The sequence below is a fragment of the Pinus tabuliformis genome, chromosome 2_1 (assembly GCF_031772625.1).
Source record: "Pinus tabuliformis cultivar Carrire ecotype Pingquan chromosome 2_1, CPIR1, whole genome shotgun sequence".
NCBI classification, from domain to species: Eukaryota; Viridiplantae; Streptophyta; class Pinopsida; order Pinales; family Pinaceae; genus Pinus; species Pinus tabuliformis.
In genome coordinates, this window is record NC_142299.1 from 887,683,182 (window position 1) to 887,691,225 (window position 8,044).

An 8,044-nucleotide genomic window follows, 5' to 3' on the forward strand; every position below is an offset into this window, starting at 1 on the left:
ATGCTCTTGTTGGTTGGTTAACTTCTTGACATAGCTCCATTGACAAGTAGCTACTCAATGGTGGCACTCCAAACTCAAGGGTTTCAATACAGAGGTTTCAACCTCTTTTTATTTTTATTTTTAGTCACTATGTTATACTTCATTTAGGCATGAACTTTGCAACCGTCAGCACCAATGCCTTTAATACCTGTGTATATCACTGATGCTTTTAATACCTGTGTATAGCGTATGCTGCCATCCATGCCTTTAATACCTGTGTATAGCACTGATGTCTTTAATACCTGTGTATAGCGTATGCTGCCATCCAGAATCGTCTTCATAAATTTAATACCAAATTTATTTTAGCTTATAAGCTCAAATTTGTATGGATGTAATAAGCTTTAGCTGTAACATGGCTACTTTTACAATGCTGATGTACAGGTAGAGCGTGGGGCTCTTCATATCTTCACTTCTTGGGCAACTCACCTAATCTTCAGTTGAATATGCCAGAGGAACCTTCTCTTCTTCAACTTATCATGTGCCTACTTTAGCTATGTCAGTTAGACAGGTTGGACCAACTGGTGTGGGATCTTCAGAACCACACCTTCTTTAATTGAATCCGCATTCTAGTTTCGTGGCAATATTAATATTCCTGTATATTGCAAGAGCGTATTGTTTTAATATATATATTTTGTTCGAAACAATCATCTTCACTTGAAGTCTACATCTAAGTTATTGTATTTAGAAATAATACAAAACTGAACTTACGCTGAAAGAAACTTGTTTTCTGTTTTCATTAGTCTTTTTTTGGCAGGAACTGATGGGGAATGATAGCATACTAGTTCTAGGTTATGCCATTATTGATGGTTCTCAAGTTGTTTTTTCTAATGTTGTAGTCCTAATGCATCCTTACCTTCGAGAAACAGTTAAGAAAGGTGAAACAACGGCTGGCTTGTTCTGAAACTGCTGCTTCTAGGCTTCTTTTCTACCTGTCTTGCTTATTCTCGAGCGTTTGTATTGTTTCCATGAAGTCTACATCTAAGTTATTGTATTTAGAAATAATACAAAACTGAACTTACGCTGAAAGAAACTTGTTTACTGTTTTCATTAGTCTTTTTTTGGCAGGAACTGATGGGGAATGATAGCATACTAGTTCTAGGTTATGCCATTATTGATGGTTCTCAAGTTGTTTTTCCTAATGTTGTAGTCCTAATGCATCCTTACCTTCGAGAAATAGTTAAGAAAGGTGAAACAACGGCTGGCTTGTTCTGAAACTGCTGCTTCTAGGCTTCTTTTCTACCTGTCTTGCTTATTCTCGAGCGTTTGTATTGTTGTTGTGGCAGACCCCGGCAGGGACTACTGCCACGGTAGTGGCTATCTTTACTGTTTTCATTAGTCTTTTTTTGGCAGGAACTGATGGGGAATGATAGCATACTAGTTCTAGGTTATGCCATTATTGATGGTTCTCAAGTTGTTTTTTCTAATGTTGTAGTCCTAATGCATCCTTACCTTCGAGAAACAGTTAAGAAAGGTGAAACAACGACTGGCTTGTTCTAACTGCTGCTTCTAGGCTTCTTTTCTACCTGTCTTGCTTATTCTCGAGCGTTTGTATTGTTGTTGTGGCCGACCCCGGCAGGGACTACCGCCACGGCAGTGGCTATCTTGTTTGCAATGGCGAATTTCCCACACGGACATGCTCATATAGTGTATACTATTGTCCACAAGGTTGAGAGCTATTCTCTAGTGGCTATGAAATTGAATGTATAACTATTAGCATCATTTTGTTAACCCATTTCCTTAATTCCCCAATGCTTCTCTTCCTCTTGATTATTTCTACTCGGGCCTCGTATATTTTCACCTTAAAGTGGAGAATATGATCATGTTTTGATGGCATTTTATAAGTATCTATGGGCTATCACAAACAACTAAGTAAATTAAGTCGAAAGTGAGGCCCTTTTGAGTAATAGAACTTGGCTTAAAACATGGAATCCATGATAAAAATAATCGAGGTTTTAAAATTGATTATAGGTATTTTAAATGAAAAATCCAAATGATCGTGGTACATAAAAATAACTTAACCAACAAGATTTAATATAATACCCCACATACCCCCACGTTGGAAGAACATCAAACAAGATTGAAAATTGATTGCAAATCGATTATTGAATACGTTGGTGATGAGGAAAATGAAATATATGTTCAAGACCCAAATAAAGAAATATTTTAACACGAGGGATGGAAGTCCTTATCAAGAGAAGTATGAGCAAGTACTAAGTCATAAGACAAATGACTTAGACAAATGGGGTATCCTCAAGCTCCAAAACTCTAGTTGTAAAATTAAGAAAAATGGTTTTTTTTTGATACAATGGACATTAATAACCATGGTCTTTACAAGGAAATCTACTCTTTCATCCAAATCCAAAAAAAAATTCATATTAACATCACTTTATGTAAATGGTAAAAGTGATGCCAATATTTCCCTTTTTATTGCCTCCTAGGATGCCTATGTCTACAAATGCCTAGTCATTATTGAATGTTGGGTGGTTCAATTCTCATGGAACCTCACTCCATATATCCATCCACACCTACCAATATAGATCTACCTCTCAAAGAACTACTAACAATGTCACTCAAACCCTAAAGATTGTTCCTTACAATCTACTTTGTAAATAACATAATGATCCCAACTTTGCTTATCTAGATTCTAAAACCCGATGGAAAACAATCATCCTCATAAAGGAAACCTTGATAAGTAAATTCACAAAATTATAACCTAGCCTTATTGCAATGAATAATTGAAAATTTAAATGTTAGACTTGAAATATGCAAGAGACAACTCTCAATTTTTAACCAATGTAATGATCCATGCGTACCAAAAAGAGAATAAAGATAGCTAGTGACTTCAAATCCTTTTGTTTTAGTCTATATTTAGTATGTTTTAATTACTTCGATATGTGAGTCTATTTTGAAATAGGGCTTCTAGTATTTTAATTTAATTATCAATAATTATTAGGTGGATGGCAGGGATTTAACCGCTAAGGAATTTTCTAGAATATTCATGGTAGCATTAACAAATTAGAGGTTGAGATTTATCTCCAAAATAGTTGTGTCCTTTTTTTCCTTTTAATTAAATTAATTAATTAAAAAAATGTTATATTAGCAAATCTCATATGAAATGAGTTATGGTTTTTGTTTTTTAGACATGTGGTATTGATAATTTGTGGTATTGATAAGCCATGGTATTGTCCCATGGTAATGTAACAAATCATGTTTATTATAGATTAAGAATCTTCATGATAAAGTGGGGTGAATAGTCACGGTTATGAATTTTACAACTTTTGCAACATGTTTTTATGTATTTTTTATGTATTTTTTTTTTTTTTTTTTTGATTAATAATAATATTAATAATTTAAAATAAAGTTACAATTTAGTTAATTTGTATTGTTTTTTAGCCGAGAGGTGCTCTCTAGCTCAGTATGGAAGAGATGTTGTAATATCCTCTCCTGTTAACATTTTGGCTCTATCAAATTACATTAAAAAAAAAAATACAAAATATAAAATAAAACAAAACTAGCCTAGATCCATCCTAACTTTGGATCTACCAAGTGCCTAGAGGGATCAAATCTCTTTTCACTCTAAAAGAGGCTTGCACCTCAAGACATTTGATCCCTCTTGGCACTTGGTAAATCTGGAGTTAAGATGGATCTAGGTTGGTTTAATTATTAATACTTGTTAATTATAATTATTAATTTATTTTATTTTATTTTTATGTAATTTGACCCAACCAAAATGTTTTAATCAATAATTATAGTTAATAATTTTTATTTATTTTTAATTGTATTTTTATTTTATTTTATTGTTATGTAATTTGACTGAGTCAAAATGCTTACATAACATAACATAACTTGTTGACAGTGTTGGAAATCCGTTAACCAAGGGTTCTCCCCGATATGAAGTCCCAATTAGACCTCACACCGTTTGGAGTAGGAGACCCATTTGGAATATCGGCTCATTTTCCATATATCTTAAAGATATGCCTTGGCTCTAACTGTCAGTAAGAGAGTGGAGTGCAAATGCGCCTTCGAAAAGAAAGGGGGTGCGCCTCATGGGTGTTCGATCATATGTTTGTCAAAGTTCTTTTACTGCGGAGGGGAGGGAAAGTGAGCCTCTAAGAGAGAGGTAGTAGTACCACCCTAGAAGAGACAAACATGAACAAGAAGGGTCTGTACAACATCAAGCAGAATAGTTCACAAAGATGTGATGGTCATTGTAACCAATATAATGAGGAAGATCTATCTAATATCCGACGGAATAGTCCATGAGGATGCAACAACGATAATAGAAACTACAACACATTCTCAATATGATAAGTACCAAAATAACCGAATTAGTTCAACTACTTTAGCACAAATTAAAGCAAACATGAATTACAAATATTCACAGAATAATATTACAAATATCCATAATCCATGCATGAAGAATGTGCTGGTGATGAAGGCTTCTATTATTAAGTAAAAGTTCCAAGACACATGTATACAATAAAAACCACTAGCTCCAATAGTGGAGCGTTGGAGCCACTCCTTGCTCCTCAAAAGAACAAGATTAACTCTCTATTGCCTTATGGGAGTAGCCAAGGTGAAATTTGCTCATAGAATGAGGGTGTATATATAACCAAGGGGTGATGCTTCATCCTCTTTGTGACTCTTTGACTACCTCATGACTGTTTGAATTCCTATGAATTTTGACTTACATGACTCTTCATATTCCACGTGTGTCCTTTGGACTTCCACTTTACAATACATTTCGAATAGGTAATTACATAATCCACAATAATTATGTGGCATATGATGACTTGTGATAGGACATGACATGACATTGATGACATGGACTGCATGATGATGTGACAGTGCAAAGTTGTCCTTCTTGCTGCTTCTTTCTTTGTGTCTTGTTGAACAGATGGTACATGTTCTTCTTCTTCTCCTCCTTATGACTTGAAGATAAGGAATCTTCCATGTGATCTTGATATTCATCTTCTATTAGAGTTCAATGTTCCTTCATCTTCTCACCTGCTGATCATCTTATCTCTTCAGCTCCATATGTGTCTTCTAGCATGTCCTCCTTCTCCATCTCCTTCTTCAACATCTTTCTATAACATGATAGCGTTCTTGCATATGCAATTCACTCATGAAAAGATGAAATCAGTCCAATAAAACCCTAGTATAAGGTGGTGCACATTGATCCACTGATTGAGCTGGAACCGGGTGACAGGATGGGAAAGAGGCTCAGTAATTGTGAAATTCATCTAAGGCAGTCAGGGGTGCAGCTTAAGCCTTAATATTTCACAATGCACAATTTAGGCTGGGCAGAGGAAGAAAATTGTGCAGTCTGGGAGCTCAGGATGACAAGGTGAGGGGACAGACATTGGATCAGCCTATTGTATAATTTTGGAGGACATATGAACCCAGGTGACTGTGCAATTGTGCAGTTCAAAAGCTCAAGGCTGAGCCTTGAGCCTTGAGACTGCGTAGTGCGCAATTCAAGCTGGACTGAGGGAAATTTAAAAACTGCACAGTTCTGGGAGCCAATGAGGCAGGTGAGGGGATGGGCCTTGAGTGAGCACACTGCGCAGATCAGGGAGAAAAGGGAGGCCGGGGTATTACATAACTACACATTTCAGAGGCTCAGGGAATGAGCCTGTAGCTTGTGATTTCGCAGTGCTTAGTTAGGGCCAGGTTGGGAGAAAGGATTGCGTAATTCTAGAGGTTAAGGTTGGATGTTGAGAAAAAAACTACGCAATTCAATAGTCCTGGGAGGCAGGAACGTGCATTGAAAAGTGCCAAGGGGGAAGGTCATATCTAGAGGACTGAAACTTCCCCGCATGCAGTTCAGGGAGGCCAGGTGAAGCTAGGTTGCTTGGTCAGGAAGTTTTTCCATAAATGGCTAAGTGTGAGACCAGTGACACTGATGTGAACAGTGATAAGACTTCAATTTTGATCACACACTTAGAATAATTGATGAAATAATCAACATAGATCATCCATGACACATGAACAATGTGTTTCCCTCCATGTGACAAATTTACGATAAGTTACGACAAGTGTGACACTTAAGATACACTTTACGACGACCGTGACGACACTTGTGTGATAGTGCTTAAAACTTTGGGAGTGAGTGTGACTGATGCTTACATGGTTAGACCAAATCATTCACACAAATATAACCCCTTGATACCACCAGAACAGGTGTCCATACATCATGCGATAGCTAAAATGAGGAAAATATGACAATTGCTAAAGTGCAAACGACTCTTGCGATATGTGAACAACAATGAAAGTAATGACAGATAACATGAAAACAACACTAATTAGAGTGAAAGCAAGAGAAAGTGACAACCGAAAACTTGAAAGAGGCACTCGCGAAAACAAAGGTGCACATGAGTGATATTTTGCAAAACTTACCGAAATAGAAGTACAAATGCAACTATAATGTGAGAAACTATCAATTTCAGTGTGCACTGACTGTCGAAATGGATTGGACATTGCACAAGCACAATATTGATGGAACATGATACGATTGTCCAATCTTGTGTAAAAGAATGTTCTCATGAACTTGTTGTAGACTAAGCATGTGTGTCAAGTGACTTCGACTCTTCTAATCCAAGAAATGAGCTTAAAAGCATCAAATGAACAAGAAGTGACTATGGAATGACTGATCGTAAGATCCATAGTAGGATCCAAAATTGGAGTGTATGCAAAATTTTGGAGGGTGTTTGTCGCAACGATAACACTTGGTGACTCATTGGTAAAACTCGAGCTTCTCTGCCTTGGTCAATTCTTTTTTGCAGGGTCTAGTTCTTCAGGAAGTATTGATTCATCATTCAGATTACCATGGCTTCCCCAATTTCCCCATGCATAAACATATTCATATTCATTCCTTTACTCGGTTAAACACAAACATAAGATCAACGATCACACAAGGTTTCGAATCAAGATAGGATAATGAAGTTCGCGAGCTTTATATTTTTATAGTATATATGTTAGAAAAACTGGAGAGAAAAGAAAGAATTGAATTAACCAACAACTCACAGGTGAGAAAGATGCACTTGGAGGCTGCATAAACTGGAGCATACACTCTCCTTCAATTAACTAAAGACAAGAAAATAAATACATCTCAAAATAATAGGGAGGTGAGACAAACTCCTACAACCTAGGAACTAATCCTAACTTAAGGAGTTATGTTATAACCATGTAACCATTTCTCCATTAATACAATATAATATTAATTATTTTCAACTCCCCCCTTAATGGAGAAAGGATTATCCTGAATTCCTAGCATCGCCCTAAACAATTCAAACTTCACTTTCCCAAGAGGCTTAGTAAAAATATCAGCCAAATTGTCACATTTTTTTACAGTATTCAATAAAAATTTCTTTTGACTAGACCTTTTCTCTAACAAAATGAAATTGAGTATCTATGTGTTTCGTGTTCTTATGAAACACTGGGTTGTTCGCCAGCTTAATGGAAATCTGATTGTCACATTTGATGACGGTTGCTTCTTTCTGTTCTTTTCCTGCATCATGGAGAAGCCTCCTCAACCAGATAGATTCACATTTCACCGTGCATAATGCTTGGTACTTGGCTTCAACTGAAGATAAATACATAGTGATCTGTTCTCTTCTGCTCCATGCTATGACCCTAGATCCAACACTAAATGCATAACCCGTGATAGATCGTCGATCATACAGATTACTTGCTCAATCCGAATCTGAAAAACCTGCTAAAGTAACATCAGATGTATCAATGTATACAATACCATAATCACAAGTACCATGAAAATACCTCAGTACACTTTTTTCCACTACCCAATGAATTTCAAGAGGTTTAGACATAAACTGGCTCAACACACTAACAAAGTATGCTAAGTCTAGTCTAGTTTTAGTCAGATATATCAGACTACCAACTAGCTGCCTGTACAAAGTAGTATCCACCTCCTTAGAGTCATCATCTCTGCATAATTTCAGGTTCTGCTGCAAAGGTACGAATGTTGTCTTACAGTATTCAATTC